At 43.0% G+C, this 15603-nt stretch overlaps 2 long non-coding RNA genes across 4 annotated transcripts in view; one reads left to right on the top strand and one right to left on the bottom strand.

Moving 5' to 3' along the window:
- LOC144615687 (uncharacterized) overlaps positions 1 to 15603 on the bottom strand; it is a 37270-nt gene that overhangs the window by 2649 nt on the left and 19018 nt on the right. The gene's annotated exons all lie outside the window — the stretch shown is intronic.
- LOC132678755 (uncharacterized) overlaps positions 1 to 15603 on the top strand; it is a 163086-nt gene that overhangs the window by 139344 nt on the left and 8139 nt on the right. The gene's annotated exons all lie outside the window — the stretch shown is intronic.

Below are 15603 nucleotides of genomic sequence, written 5' to 3'. Positions count from 1 at the left end.
TTTTTTAATCACATTTGAAAACATTTTTTTTTTAATGTTTATTTTTTTTTGAGAGAGAGAGAGAGAGAGAGAGAGAGAGAGAGAGAGAGAACGTGAGCGGGGGAGGGGCAGAGAGAGGGGAAAACACAGAATCCAGAGCAGGCTCCGGGCTCTGAGATGTCAGCACAGAGCCCAGTGCGGGGCTCGAACTCACGGGCAGCGGGATCATGACCTGAGCGGAAGTCAGACGCATAACCGATTGAGCCACCCAGGCGCCCCTAAATCGCATTTTTGTACATCTGAGTTGAAGTGTAAATTTTGGCCCTGCTACTCCGACTTTCTAATAAGAAAACATGGTGCACAGGGCTGGCTTTAGGCTTTTGGAGGCAGTAGACAAGTTGCCGCCTTACTATTGAACACTAACAACTTGGAAGAGATATATTTGAGAGGTGGTACGTTAAAAACAGGATGAGTTTTAGTGGAAAGTATTCAGAAGATGTGGAAAATCTGAGTGAACACCTCCACTGGGGGAGCAGAGCCAAGGTCACGGAGGGCTCTGACAGAATTTAAGTCAGCGGTACAACAGTTGTCAAAGAAAACACCAGCCTAATTCAGAAAGGTGCGCAATTAGTCACCCTGCAGTGGTCAAGGGCTGTTCTAGCTGTTCTGACTAATTTCAACCTGTTTCTCTCAAGAAAAATGGGAGGCACTTGGAGAGGTCTCAAATGAAATAATCTCAGTGATTTAAGAAATGAAAAATGGGTCCAGGGCGAAAAAGTTAATGGAGTTAGGGTTGTTTTTGCTTTCACAGAGACTTTGCTGACCTTAGAATGAGTATTTCAGCCCAGGAAGGAAAGTGTTGGCATCCTTTTGCAGTAAACTAGGTGTAGCTCTCCCTGAGTGCCTTTATACACACGACTGGACGGTAAGACGAGGACACAGGTGAGAGGTGGGTGCCCTCCCCTCTGCGGTATGCAGGAGGCGTCCACACACACTTCGGCTCTTGCTTTCTTCCGCCACATGGTAAGATCGTCCTTTCCTGCCCACTTGAAGTTAAGCACAGCCATGGGGCTTCCTCTGGCCAACAACATGTTTAAAGCAGAAGTTTCATGAGCCAGTGTGATTTCTCTCCAAGGATTTGTTTCCCCTCTGCCATGGTTCCAGCGAGGAGCTGCTTCAGCAGCCTGGGCTCCAGAGGGAGCAAGACCCCGAGCCCACCCTCGATGGACCTCTTTGCGGGTGAGAAATAACCTGCTCTCCTTCAAGTCACTGAGATCACCTGTTATCACAGCATAAGCTGGCCTATCCTCAGTGATTAAGTTGCTTACCAGAGTCTCCAAAAATGGTCACTTGTGCTCTTATGACTGTGGCCTCTTACACCTGACTGTAAGCCAAGGGCCTCAGATCAAATGGCAGCCCATCGGTTCTTTCCCAGGACTCAGAATGCCAAGAGATAATAGAGACGATTGGCAGTCCGTAGTAGAAGCTGCAGCTAGGCAGATATGAAGGGTACTCCGCACTGCAGGGCCATGTTGGGCCAAGCACAAGGCAAATGGAGGACAGCTGCCCAGCAAGAGTGGCAAGTGGAGGGACTGAGGCGAGAGAAGGAAACCGAGAAATGCGGTACAGCCCCCAAGTAGTCCCAGTTTTGACTTTCCAGTTCATCCCTAAAGGGCTGGTAGTGCTTTGTTTCCTGTTTTTAGTTTCTGTAAGATCCCTGGAGACTCACACTAACTCCCAAACACACCCCCCTTTGCCCGCTTGAACGAGTCCAGGGTGCTTCTGTGCTTTCCAACAACCTTAATGAGAACGAAGTAGAAACAGCAGAAGGAAGTGAATGGCACTTGCCAACACCCGGCCAACGCTCACTGTGCGCCAGGCACTGCCGTAGGCACGTCAGGCGCGTCAGCTCGTCTCGTTCTCAGAGCAATATTATGAGGCACGTGCTGTCAGCATTCTCTTTTTTACAGATAAGGAGACTGAGGCGTGGAGAGGTTGAGCACCTTTCCCATGCCATATCACTACTAAGTGGTGTCCAGTTGTAGATTTCAGACCTTAAACCGCTACACTCTAATGAGCTTCTAAATAGACTTTTTGTTTATTTAATTAATTAATTTATGTTTCTTTATTTTTGATTGTTGATTTTTTTAAAGTTTATTTATTTTGAGAGAGAGAGAGAGAGATCATGAGCAGAGGAGGGGCAGAGAGAGAGAGGGAGAGAGAGAATCCCAGGCAGACTCACACGGTCAGCAGGGAGCCCGATGCAGGGCTGGAACTCAGGGAGCGTGAGATCATGACCCGAGCTGGAACCAAGAACCGGCTGCTTAACCCACTGAGCCACCCAGGTGCCCCTTACTTATTTGTTTTTAAATAGGCTCTACACCCAACGTGGGGCTTGAACTCAAGACCCCATGATCAAGAGTTGCATGCCCTTGGGAATGAGCCATCCAGATGCCCCATTTTTTAAAATTAGACTTAAAAAGTTTTTTTTGAACTTCTAAATGTCACTGGTGGTGTTTTGTTATGTAAGACGTTTTTGAAATTGTGCTTTAGCATGTTTAAAGTTAGAATTATTGTTATTTGTTTTTAGGTGTAACAAGGATATTTCTAAATGTAGTATTATCTTTAGAAATGCACGCTACAATATTTATGGATTTGTCATGTCTGGGATTTGCCTCAGGTAATGAGGGAGATGAGGGAGTGGGTGGGTGGCAGTGTAGATAATCCATGGTTGGACATAAGTTTGTCATTGTCAAAGCTGGCTGGTGGATACATGGGGGTTATTATGTTATTCTCTTAGCTTGTTTATGTGTCTGAAATGTTCCATAATACAATGTAAAAAACAAACAAACAAACAAACAAAAAACTCAACAGCAATATGAGAAGGCCTGGAAAAGACTGGAACTGGTATGAAATTTAAACGCCACTTTTTATCTTATCTATGCTATTTTCATTCTGGAGCAGGGATTCTCCAACTGTGACCAGTGGTACAAGTGTTTTTGTACAGCTTATAAGCTATAAATGGTTTTTAATAATTAAAAAAGTGCCCACTGCATGAAATTCAAAGTTTAATGTTGGTAAATAAAGTTTTATTGTTACCTTAGCCCCACCCACGGTTTATATCTTGTCTGTGGCAGCTTTCACACTACAAAGGCAGAACTGAGTCCTGTGACAGAGACCACGAAACCTAAAATGGGCCACAAAACACAAAATATTTACTGTATGGCCCTTTATAGAAAATGTTTGCTGGCCCCTATTTTATTTTGTTTTTCAACTTTTTATTTATTTTTTGATTTTTTTTTAATGTTTATTTATTTTTGAAAGACAGAAAGACAGAGTGTGAGTGGGGGGGGGGGGGGGGGGCAGAGAGAGAGAGAGACACAGAATAGGAAGCAGGCTCCAGGCTCTGAGCTGTCAGCACAGAGCCAGACACGGGGCTTGAACTGGTGAACCACAAGATCATGGCCTGAGCTGAAGTCGGACACTTAACAGACTGAGCCACCCAAGTGTCCCTGCTGGCCCCTATTTCAGAAGGGGATTTATTCATGCATAAGTTTGTTTTTGAAAACCAATAAAAAGAAAACCAGTATTTTCTTTTTTCATTAGGAAAGTAAAACAAGACCATTGTAGACAATATGGAACATACCAGAGTATGAAAAAATGAAAGTCATCAACTGAGGGTACACTTGGCTGGCTCAGTCTGAAGGACATATGCCTCTTGAGAGCAGGGTCATGAGTTTGAGCTCCACATTGGGTATAGAGATGACTTAAATAAAAAAAAAAAATAATTAATTAAATTAAATTAAATTAAATTAAATTAAATTAAAATTATAGAAAAGAAAATCAGGGGCAGCCGGTTGGCTCAGTGAGTTAAGTGTCTGACTCTTGATTTTGGCTCAGGTCATGATCTCATGGTTCATGGGTTGGAGCCCCATGTTGACAGCGGAGGCCTGCTTGGGATTCTCTCTCTCCCTCTTTCTCTACCCCTCCCCTGCTTGTACCCTCTCTTCCTCTCTCAAGATAACTAAATAAACTTTAAAAATATATATTTAAAGAAAGAAGAAAATCATCCCCTGGGTACCCATTTCTAAAATCTTCCCTTGTAGCTTTTATTGACCAACTACTGACAAAATGAAAATCGCTCCAGTTTCAGGAAAAAGTAAGGATTGTCTTTCTGGTGCCTCTATGGACAACGGCTGCAAGCAAACATTTGCTGGGACGGGGAGGCACCTGAAAGGCTTTGAGAGAGGCCACCTGGGATCTTGTTGGATTTAAATTGTACGTTAAGGGGCGCCTGGGTGGCTCAGTCGGTTGAGCGTCTGGCTTTGGCTCAGGTCATGATCTCACGGTCTGTGAGTTCATGCCCCTCGTCAGGCTCTGTGCTGACAGCTCAGAGCTGGAGCCTGCTTCGGATTCTGTGTCCCCCTGTCTCTCTGCTCCTCCCCTGCTTGCACTCTGTCTCTCTCTGTCTCAGAAATAAATAAACATTAAAAAATAAAAATAGGGGTGCCCGGGTGGCTCAGTCGGTTGAGCTTCCGACTTCGGCTCAGGTTGTGATCTCATGGTCTGTGAGTTCGAGCCCCTCATCGGGCTCTGTGCTGATAGCTCGGAGCCTGCAGCCTGCTTCAGATTCTGTGTCTCCCTCTCTCTCTGCCCCTCCCCTGCTCATGCTCTGTCTCTCTCTGTCTCAAAAATAAATAAAAACATTTAAAAAAATTAAAAAAAATAAAAATAAAAATAAAAAAATAAACTGTATGGTTAACTTTCCATAGCATCTTAAAACTCATGTATAGTAAATCCTATTGGGAGGGCATTGTAGGGAACGTTCAACACAGAAGTGAGAACCGATATTCAAGGTGTGAATCCAGTTAACAAATTCCTGTGGGGGAAAAATACCAATATTTTATTTTAGTTGTTTTTAAAAGTTTTTATTTTTAAGTAATCTTTATATCCAACATGGGGCTTGAACCCACAAATCTGAGATCAAGAGTTGCACGTGCCACTAACTGAGCCAGCCAGGCACCCCAAAAATAACAACCTTTAAAGCTGACTTAACTCATGTTCTAGCAGCACACTAGCCAAAGGGTAGAAGCCACCCAAATGTCCATCAACAGATGACTGGATAACAAAATATGGCATGTATGTAACCATGCAATGGAATACCAACTCAGCTTTAAAAACGAAGGAAATTCTGGCACATGCTGCGATGTGGATGAAACTTGAGGACATCATGCTAAGTGAAACACAAGCCAGGGAGCACCTGGCTGGCTCAGTTGGTTAAGTCTCCTCCGACTCTTGATTTTGTCTCAGGTCATGATCTCGCTGTTCGTGAGTTCGAGCCCCTCATTGGGCTCTGCACTGATAGTGTGGATCCTGTTTGGGATTCTCTCTCTCCCCCTCTCTCTCTGCCCCCCATTCAAAATAAATAAATAAACTTAAAAAAAAATAAGCCATTCAAAAAAGGGCAAATGTGGTGTGATTCCATTTACATGAGGTCCCTCCAATAGTCAGATTCAAAGAGTGAAAGTAGAACGATGTTTCTAGGACCTGGGGGGAGGAGGCAACAGGAGTTACTGTTTATGGGGACAGGGTTTCAGTGTGCGAAGGTGAAAAAGCACCGGAGATGGACAGTGGTGATGGTTGCACAACAGTGTGAATGTACTTAATGCCACTGAACTGTAAGCTTAGAAATGGTTTAAGTGGTAACTTTCATGCTGTGTGTGTTTTACTACAATTTTTTTTTAAGAATGACTTAAATTTCAAGTAGTTGAAAAGTGGTAATAAAAAGCAAAGAAGCTAAACTTTAAGCAGCAAAGAGTTCAATTAACTGAGAACAGTCTTAAGGCTGCAAGATTAATATAATGCTTAAAGGTGGTTACTAATGAGGAGATGATGTGAAGTTTCTGGGCTGGCAATGCGAGTTTGCTTTCTGTGTGAAGGTCCGGGAATAGGTCTGCCTGGGAAATCAGAAACTTGATTCTTCCAGTTCAGTGGTTTTATAATAATGCCAAGAGAATGGTCTAAAGGAAAAGTCAGAGCTGTCATTACTGGTGTTAACAGTGATCTGACTTTTCACTATTTGCATGCTGCACTTACAAATCTGATTTCAGTAAAATTTGCTTGGTTTCTAATAACCCACCAGGACTGTGGCCATCGCCCACATCATTTAAGGACTGAGTGTTGGCTCCAGCTGCTGGGCAGTTCTCAGCTCCCCCAAGCCACCAGCGTGTGCATAGACTCCCCTGACTGTCTGGTCAGGTTAGCTAAGCAGGCACACCGTAAAGACCAGGGTCTGGTTTTCCGTGGGAAAGCCTGGGGAAGTGGGATGGGCTTCTCTCATCCATGACATCACAAATGCCAAGTTATACCCCAGTCAGAAATGGTGATGAAGAACATCCACTGACCTGATGTGAAGCTGTGTAACCAGATGCCAATGATGGTTTGACCAAAAGTGACTCCTGGCTAGACCTGCCTCCAACTAGTGCAACCTGGGACAGTTAGACATGTTGCGTAAGGCCAGCGTCCATTCCATGTCAGCCGTTTGGTCATTCTGATTGGTTAATGCCCAGCCTGGCCAGTAGATAAATATTTTTATAAAGCCGCTCAGCCAAATCACTGTTTGCCAACAGCCTTCAGTATCTGAATGATACCACCCTAGGGTTAAAATTTCTGAGAATTTGCTTTTAAAAAGTAGAGTGGAAAACAGTGTGGAGGTTCCTCAAAAAATTAAAAATAGATCTACCCTATGACCCAGCAATAGCACTGCTAGGAATTGACCCAAGGGATACAGGAGTGCGGATGCATAGGGGCACTTGTACCCCAATGTTTATAGCAGCACTTTCAACAATAGCCAAATTATGGAAAGAGCCTAAATGTCCATCCACTGATGAATGGATAAAGAAGTGGTGGTTTACATATACAATGGAATACTACATGGCAATGAGAAAGAATGAAATATGGCCTTTTGTAGCAACGTGGATGGAACTGGAGAGTGTGATGCTAAGTGAAATAAGTCATACAGAGAAAGACAGATACCATATGTTTTCACTCTTCTGTGGATCCTGAGAAACTTAGCAGAAGACCATGGGGGAGGGGAGGGGAAAAAAAAGGTAAAGGAGGGAGGGAGCCAAAGCATAAGAGACTCTTAAAAACTGAGAATAAACTGAGGGTTGATGGGGGGTGGGAGGGAGGGGAGGGTGGGTGATGGGCATTGAGGAGGGCACCTGTTGGGATGAGCACTGTGTGTTGTATGGAAACCAATTTGACAATAAATTTCATATTAAAAAAAAAGTAGAGTGGCCATTTAACCAACTCCTTATTCCCTCACACTTGGGGCTTTTGAATGTGTTTTCATTGGATTTTGTCTAAACTATCAAAAGACTGAGATCACTAGAAGTGGATAACCAGAGCCACAAAAAATAGTAAAAACGACAGTAAATCTGTTTATTGGCCATTTTACATGTTTTCTTTCTTTCTTTCTTTCTTCCTTCTTCCTTTCTTTCTTCTTTCTTTCTTCTTTCTTTCTTTCTTTCTTTCTTTTTCATCCTTCCTTCCTTCCTTCTTTTCCCCCTCCCTCTCCTCTTCCCTCCTTTCTTTCTCTTTCTTTCTTTCTTTCTTTCTTTCTTTCTTTTTCTTTCTTTTGTTTTTTTTTCAATTCTTTTAGTGTTTATTTTTGAGAGCTAGAGAGGCAGGGTGTGAATGGCGGAGGGGCAGAGTGGGAGAGAGAGAATCCCAGGCAGGCTCCACACTGTCAGCACAGAGCCCAATGTGGGGCTTGAGCCCACAAACCGTGAGATCATGACCTGAGCTGAAAACCAAGAGTCAGACCCTTAACTGACTGAGCCACCCAGGGCGCCCCTTACATGGGTTATTGCTAATTGTCACATGAAGAGTTAGGTCTATTTCTTATCTTACTAATGAGGGAAGCCGAGGCTAAGAGAAGCAAAGTGACTTGAAAAAAGGTCATTCATCTAATAAGCGGCAAACCCCACATTCAAATATAAGACTACGGTATTTTGTCTCACTTTTGGGAAATCCACGTATAATGCTTCACTGACTTGGTGGACCTCTGTGGTTTTGCCACTCAACACATCCATTCTAGTCACCTTTCTGCTGCTAACAGTCCACTGATATTCCTCTGAGGTACTATCTTCTCCCCAGCTGTCATTCCAGGTATATGGGGGGGGTGGGGTCATGTGACTCGAACCTGGCCAATCAGTGCATGATATTTCTCTGGCTACAGTGACTAACTCTTTCATCCATTCAACAAATATTTATTGAGAGGAGTTGGGACATTTATTGAGAGGAGTTGGGACATTTATTGAGAGGAGTTGGGACATAAAGTAGGAATCAAGATAGGTGAGAATGCTGCTGTGGGGAAGCTTATTTTCTAGTGGGGGCAGGCAGAGAATCAACTATAGCAAATCCTCAGCCTAATTTCAATTGGTAATAAATATTTAAAAAAAAAACAAAGAACAGGGTTATGGGGTATAAGAGTAACAAGCAATAAGGATATCCAGACTCTTTTTAAGAAGGTGGTCAGAGTCAGGGAGAGGTGATGGCACTTGTGTTGGGTCCCATTTCTACCTGACTTGAACTTGGAAGGGCATGGGACCCCTCAGACTGCTGGTATCCAGCCATCTTGCCCATCCTTGGAGTCTGAGAATGAAGTCAATGTGGGGGAAGGATGGAGAAGAGGGGAGAAAGAGAGAGAGAGAGAGAGAAATAGGGTCCTGAGGATCTCTTAAAGCCTCTGAATCATGCTGTAAGTGAAGTGAGACCGGGTTTCTAAACTTGTATGCCAGGGGAGCCTATAGATGTTTTTTTTTTTTTTTTTTCTTTAATAAGATTCCTTCATTTTATGTTTTATGTGTCTCATACCAGAAAGAATCTCACGTTGTACCACTGAATGTTCAGACTAATCACTGCCTGGCATATGAACCCCCTTCACCCCTGGCAGATGTGAGTAAATTTTGGATAGATAAGCAGATGGCTAAAGAGGTAAGTAGCTCACAGGCTGATTGATCTAGAAAAGATACAAGTTACTGATTGCCCATGCGTGGAGAAACGGATCAGAAAGATACACCCTCAACTCTTCACGTAGTTAACACTCTAGATGAGCGGTGGGGGGTTTCACTTTTTAATTATTAACTTCTAGAATGTTTGCATTGAAAAGCAAGAATGAATCACTTCTAATAAAAAAAAACAAAAAAAAAAAACCTGCAGATCTAGAAGGGTGTGGACTGAGAAGCCTGTGGAACAGTAGTGAATCGGGCCCCCAACACCGTGCCCATAGCATGTAAAATGAGGTGTTGTCGGGCTGTTACTCCACGTAGCTACCAAGAGAGGCTATTCTTGGGGGCTACTTTGGAAAGAAGGGGCCACCGTGCTCTCTTTCCTACAGAGCCTCCCAACGTTTTTCTTGTCCGTAGGGGCAGCCAAAAGACGATAATGTCTGTATGGCTCATAGAATAAAGACATAAGGCCATATGAAGCCAAAAGATTTTCCTGGGCACTTTTTTGGCCCCAGACCCTGCCCAGTTCTCCTAAGAGCTGAAGGGATCCATTTCTTTACATGGGAACCCATTCACTGAGCAATAGCAGGCCGTGATTACAGGACAGGGGCTCTTTCTACTGGAAATGCGTGATTCCTCAGGGCATCTGACTGGCTCAGTCAGCAGGGCCTATGACTCTTGATCTCAGGGTTGTGAGTTTGACCCCCATGTTGGGCATAGAGTTAACTTAAAAAGAAATGCATGAGTCTTAAGTGCTTCTCTTTCATACCTAAGGAATTATATCTATTTCAAAGTTCAGAATCTTGACAGGCATTATTATAGCTGCTTTTTAATTTTAAAATATTTATAGAACTGGGGCGCCTGGGTGGCTCAGTCAGTTAAGTGTCCGACATCGGCTTAGGTCATGATCTCGCAGTTTGTCAGTTCGAGCCCCGTGTAGGGCTGTGTGCAGACAGCTCAGAGCCTGGAGCTTGCTTCAGATTCTGTGTCTCCTTCTTTCTCTGCCTCTCCCCTGCTCACATTCTGTCTTTCTGTCTCTCTCAAAAATAAATAAATATAACAAAAAATTTTTAATATCCATAGGACTTATGGGGCACCCGACTGGCTCAGTCAGTGGAGTGTGTGACTCAGGGTTCTGAGCTTGACCCCACATTGGATGTAGAGGTGACTTTAAAATAAAATCTTTAAAAAATAAAATAAAATACTTGAAGAACTCATAATTATAATCTTATTGTGGTTTAATTTTGCTTGCTCTCTCTTTAGTAAATTTCTTTTTAGAGAACAACTTTGGCAATCATTTTGGCATCTCCTTTCTCTTGGACAGTTCCATTAGATCATGGATTGTTCCTGAATCATAATCCTAGGTGAATGCTGTTTCTTAGAAGAGTCCAAAGCCCCACATAGATTCCAGCTTTGCTGTTTAAAGCAAGGAACAAAATTTTACCACAATCTTGTCAGAAAACTCTTGAAGATTCTATGATAGAATCAGTCCTCATCATTGCTCTTCAACTTAGGAAAAAAATAATTACTTCCACATAGCAGATTCCATTTGGACCCAAATAAATTGTGTGCTAAACCCATCTAAAGCTGTAGCTACTGAAACATTCCCCTTGCAATTTGACTTTTTTATTTAATCACTTTGCTCAGAGAAAATGAAAAGGCAAACTCCAAACCAGGGAAGGTTGAATAATCACAAATTCCAACCTTAAGGAATCTGAATTAATGAGATTTCATGGGATTTTTCTTGCCAAGAAAGAACTACCACCTTCCTCCCTTGGGTCTATGATGCTTATAACTTTACTTACAGGCTTACAATATCATTCCCTAGAGAAGGAATTATGGTCAGACTTTAATTTGGATCAACAGATAAAATTAGAAAGTCTCTTGAGGGAAATGTCATTCATTATTTACAAATGTACATAATTAAAGGAAGAAGTTATATACAGAAGAAAGACTGAAGTGTCTGTAGAGCAAAGACTTAAATATAAGTAGAATTCCCTGGAATCTTACCAGGTGCATGCCTGAAATACATTAATTTAAAGTCTACAGGTTGGGGGCACCTGGCTGGCTCAGTTGGTAGAGCATGCAATTCTTGATCTCGGGTTGTGAGTTTGAGCCCCACATGGAGTCTGAAGCCTACTTAAAATAAATAAGTAAATAAGTAAACAAACAAATAAATAAAATAAAGTCTACAGCTTGGGAAAAAAAAGCTTGAGATACATACATCAAACTATTTTTTGTGTGCTTCTCTGTGGATTGAGGAGAGAGATGGTTATGGAGGAAAAGTTTAACTTGATAGAAGAGATGGCTTATGTTTGGTTATTTAAATAATAAATATAGCAAATATTGGTTAGACTCTTTGGCCACCCAGCAACTAGAACACCTTTTGTCTATTTGTAGAATTTCTCATCTTATGGGTCTGAAAATGTCTAAGCCAGAAACTCATTTTTCTGAACCTCCCTTGTAACTAGATGTAGTAATAGAATTTTCAGGAGAAATAGAACAAATAGGTTCTGGGTTTTTGTTTGTTTGTTTGCTTTGTTTTGTTTTGAGAGAGAAAGAAAGAGAGAGAGAAGAAGGAAGGAAGAGAAGGAAGAAGTTTCAGGAATTGGTTTACCTGATTATGGATACCCAGGAAGAGCCAATATTGCAATGCAAGTCCAAAGGCCATCTGTTGGCAGAGTTCTTTCTTGCTTGGGGGATGTCAGACTTTTGTTGTATTCAGGCCTTCAACAGATTAGATGAGGCCCACTTCCACATTATGGGAGACAATCTGATTTCATCAGATGCCGCTCATGTAAATGTTTATCTCATCTGAGCACTGGCTATTATATGTAAGTGATGAATTACTAAATTCTACCCTGAAACCAACACTACACTATATGTTAACTAACCTGAATTTAAATAAATTCTTAGGGGAAAAAAAATACAATACAATACAATACAATACAATACAATACAATATCCCCATACTTACTTAAAAAAAAAAAACAAATAAATGTTTATCTCATCTGAAAATACCCTCATGGAGAAATCCAAAATAATGGTTGGCCAAATATTTGGGCACTGTGGCCCAACCGAGTTGACACATAAAATTAAACATCACAATGAGATATAGACATTTGACTTAATCCTTACACAGGCTTTGGTTTGCAAGTAAGCACATGTAAAATCCATTCTTCATGTGGGGTTGGTCAAGATATCCAGCTTACAGCAGCAAGATGGCAGCAATTCTGGTGGCAGCACTTGTTGCTAGAGTGGGTAGCAGAAGGGTCTCCACAGAAAGTGTCATGGCTTTGTTAAATCAAGTTTCATTCTTTAGTCCTCCCAGAAATTCAGTGAACTGCTTAGTTCCTTGAATACATCCCTCTTTTGTTTAAACTAGGTGGATTCTGTTGTTTGTAACTAAGAACCCTGAAATTCAGTAAGCATGTTGTATTAGTTACTAATGCATAACAAATTACCCCGGAACTTAATGACTTAAAACAATAATAAACATTCATTATATCCCACATTATCTGTAGATCCAGAATTTTTTTTTTTTAATTTTCTTTATTAATTTTTTTTAACGTTTTATTTATTTTTGAGACAGGGAGAGACAGAGCATGAACAGGGGAGGGTCAGAGAGAGGGAGACACAGAGTCTGAAACAGGCTCCAGGCTCTGAGCTGTCAGCACAGAGCCCGACACAGGGCTCGAACTCACGGACCGCGAGATCATGACCCGAGCCGAAGTCAGCTGCTTAACCGACTGAGCCACCCAGGAGCCCCTGTAGATACAGAATTTGTAAGTAGCTTCACTGGGTGATTCTGGCCCAGGGTCTCTCTTGAGGTTGTAGTCAATTTGTTGGCCAGTGCCATAATCATCTGAAGACTCGACAGGGGCTGGAGGATCCACTTTCAAGATGGCTTATTCACATGGTTGGCCAGTTGGTGCTGGCTGTTGGAAAGAGGACTCTGTTCTTCTTGTGTGGGCCTCTCCATATAGCTGCTTGAGCGTTCTCAACATATAGGCTGTCTTTCCCCAGAAAGAGTGATCCAAGAGAGAAAGGTGGATGCAACAATCCTTTTTATGACCCTGGCTGTGTGAAATCACATGCTCTCAATCCACTGCATTCTGTCTGTTACAAGAAAGTCGTTAGGTCCAGCTCTTACTCAGAGGGAGGAACATTAGTTTCTACGTTTTGAAGGAGGGGGTGCAAAAGAATTTGTAGTTGTATTTTTAAATTTTCTATGTTGTCTGTTTCAAGATGGCCCCCCAACCATCCTCACCTCCTGATAGTCACACCCTTGTGTATGTCTGTCCTATACTCTGTTACAGTTGTTCTCTTTGACCAATGGTCTCTGGAGAAGTGGGGGTGTGCCCCTACCAAAATTAAGCTATAAAAAGCTGCATCTCTTTCACTCTTTTGCTGTTTCCCTACCTCCCTTGCTCTGGAGGAAGCGAGCAACCTTGCTGTGAGCAGCCTTACTTATGGAGTGGTCCATGAACTAGAGCCTCTGGCTAACAGCCAACGAGGCGCTGAGGCCGGCCACCAATCGTATGAGCAAGCTGGAAACAGAGCCTTGAGAAGACTGCAGCTCCACGTGACAGTTTGCACCCTTATGAGTCCTCTTGAGACCTTGAACCAGAACCATTCAGCCGACTGGCGCCTGGATTCCTGACCTGTAGAGCCTTCGTGCGATAATGTTTGTTGCTTTAAGTTGCTGACATTTTGGGGTAATTTTTTAATGCAGCAGTAGATAACCAATATATTACCATACGTGTAGCACTATTTTTTCCCAGAAGAAATAAAGGTTTGCATGTGTGTATGTGTAGTGAAAGTGTGTGTGTATAAGTGTGTGCGTGTGCGTGTGCGTGTGCCTTGAAAAGAGAGTGTGAGAATAAAATATAGTTCTACTTAACTCAGCAAAGGCAGGCATGACGCTCTTTCAGTTCTCAGAGAGTATTCTGATATGTCACTAGCCCCCTAGAAATTCTCAACTAAATCTTAGGTTGAAATTATTCTTTTTTAAGGCTGGAGGCTGCTACTGACCAAGCTGTAACTTGCTGCCACCAAGATTGTGTCAAGCAAGGCCTGGGACCCCCTCCCTCAAAATGGGTTGGGGCCATATTGGGCTCCTATATATATTAATGGGTCCTGTGCTTCCAAAGTAGCAACAATTGGGGCACCTGGGTGGCTCAGTCGGTTAAGCGTTGGACTCTTGATTTTGGCTCAGGTCATGATCTCATGGTTCATGAGTTCAAGCCCCACATCAGGCTCTGTGCTGACAGTGCGGAGCCTGCTTGGGATTTTCTCTCTCCCTCTCTTTCTGCCCCTCCCCTGCTCTCTTAAGCAAACAAACAAAAAATTTTTTTTAAATTAGCAATGATTGTTTTTTAATTTCTTGTTAGCCTTATTGCTTTAGAAAGTCTGTAGTCACAGACTATAACAAGTACCTTGTGGGTTATTCAGTCGTATTTTTAGATTTAATAACAAAAACAAATGTACATTTATTTTCAGTTATTCAAGATAATGCAGCACCCATTTGTTCAGTAAACACTAAAAGAAAACTACTGGGTGCCAACCCTGGCCCAGGCCCTGGAACGGGCTTCAAATGTCCTCAGCACTGCCAGAAGAGAGCAAATGCCATTGTTGCAGTAGTAACACGATTAGGGGACGCTAAAGCCCTCCTTTTCCGTGGGGCAAACAAGCCAGCAATCTGTCTCCAAGGAGCCCCACAGGGTGACTTGTGGATTCATCCAGGTCCAGGTTCTGGTCACAGAGCTTTGTAGGCAGCACACCAAGAGCAATCTATGCCCCAAGGGAGAATCTATTAACCACACTCATGAGACTCTTACATAAACCAGAAGGTCAGTTTATTAATTTACAATGAAAATCCTAACTATCACGGGGACCGGGACGCTCAGGCTGGCATGTCAAACCCTAACCTTCCTCCCCCTCCTCCTGGCCTCTCCTCTTCCCTTACTTCATTTCCTGCTGTGACCAACACTTAGTGAGCATGTCCCACGAGCCAGGCACAGGGCTGAGAGCTGGAGAAAGTGGCATATGGAACCAAAAGAGTTCTTGCCCTCAGTCGGAGAAGTAGAAGGAAACCCTAATCGAAACATTCGTGCGAATAAATGCCAGGTCTCTGAGGTTCGTGGAGACCTTTTTGATGATAGCGACCATGAAGGCTCCTGTCCTTGGGACCGTGGGCACTCCCAAACATAAACAACACCATGCACACAATCTCAGGAGGTTCTCAGTCACTCTGAAACCCATGTGGGGAATTAGGGTGCAGCATATCCCCCTCTGTTGGCAGAGCTACATGGGAAGCGGCCAAGTCACAGCCCGAAGTTTGCTTCGAGATCATGGAGTTGAAACAAGGGTGTTATTTGGGTGAATCGAGTGTTCGAGAGCATTAGGCTAAGATCGCCCACAACGTGTCATAAGCGGCTTTGCCATTTGAGATACTCCACCTGTTGGGGGCCTCCCCTAACCTGGAGCAATGCCTGAATGGAGTCCTGCCAGCATTAACCTCGCTCCTCTAAGTGAACAGAGCTGACCAAACCCCACTTGGCCGACGCATCTGTCTTCAGATAGGCCAATACCCTGATCCATGGACAGC

The sequence above is a fragment of the Panthera onca genome, chromosome A2 (genome assembly GCF_046562875.1).
Source record: "Panthera onca isolate mPanOnc1 chromosome A2, mPanOnc1 haplotype 2, whole genome shotgun sequence".
Taxonomy (NCBI): Eukaryota; Metazoa; Chordata; class Mammalia; order Carnivora; family Felidae; genus Panthera; species Panthera onca.
This window is presented reverse-complemented; position numbering and strand designations above follow the sequence as displayed.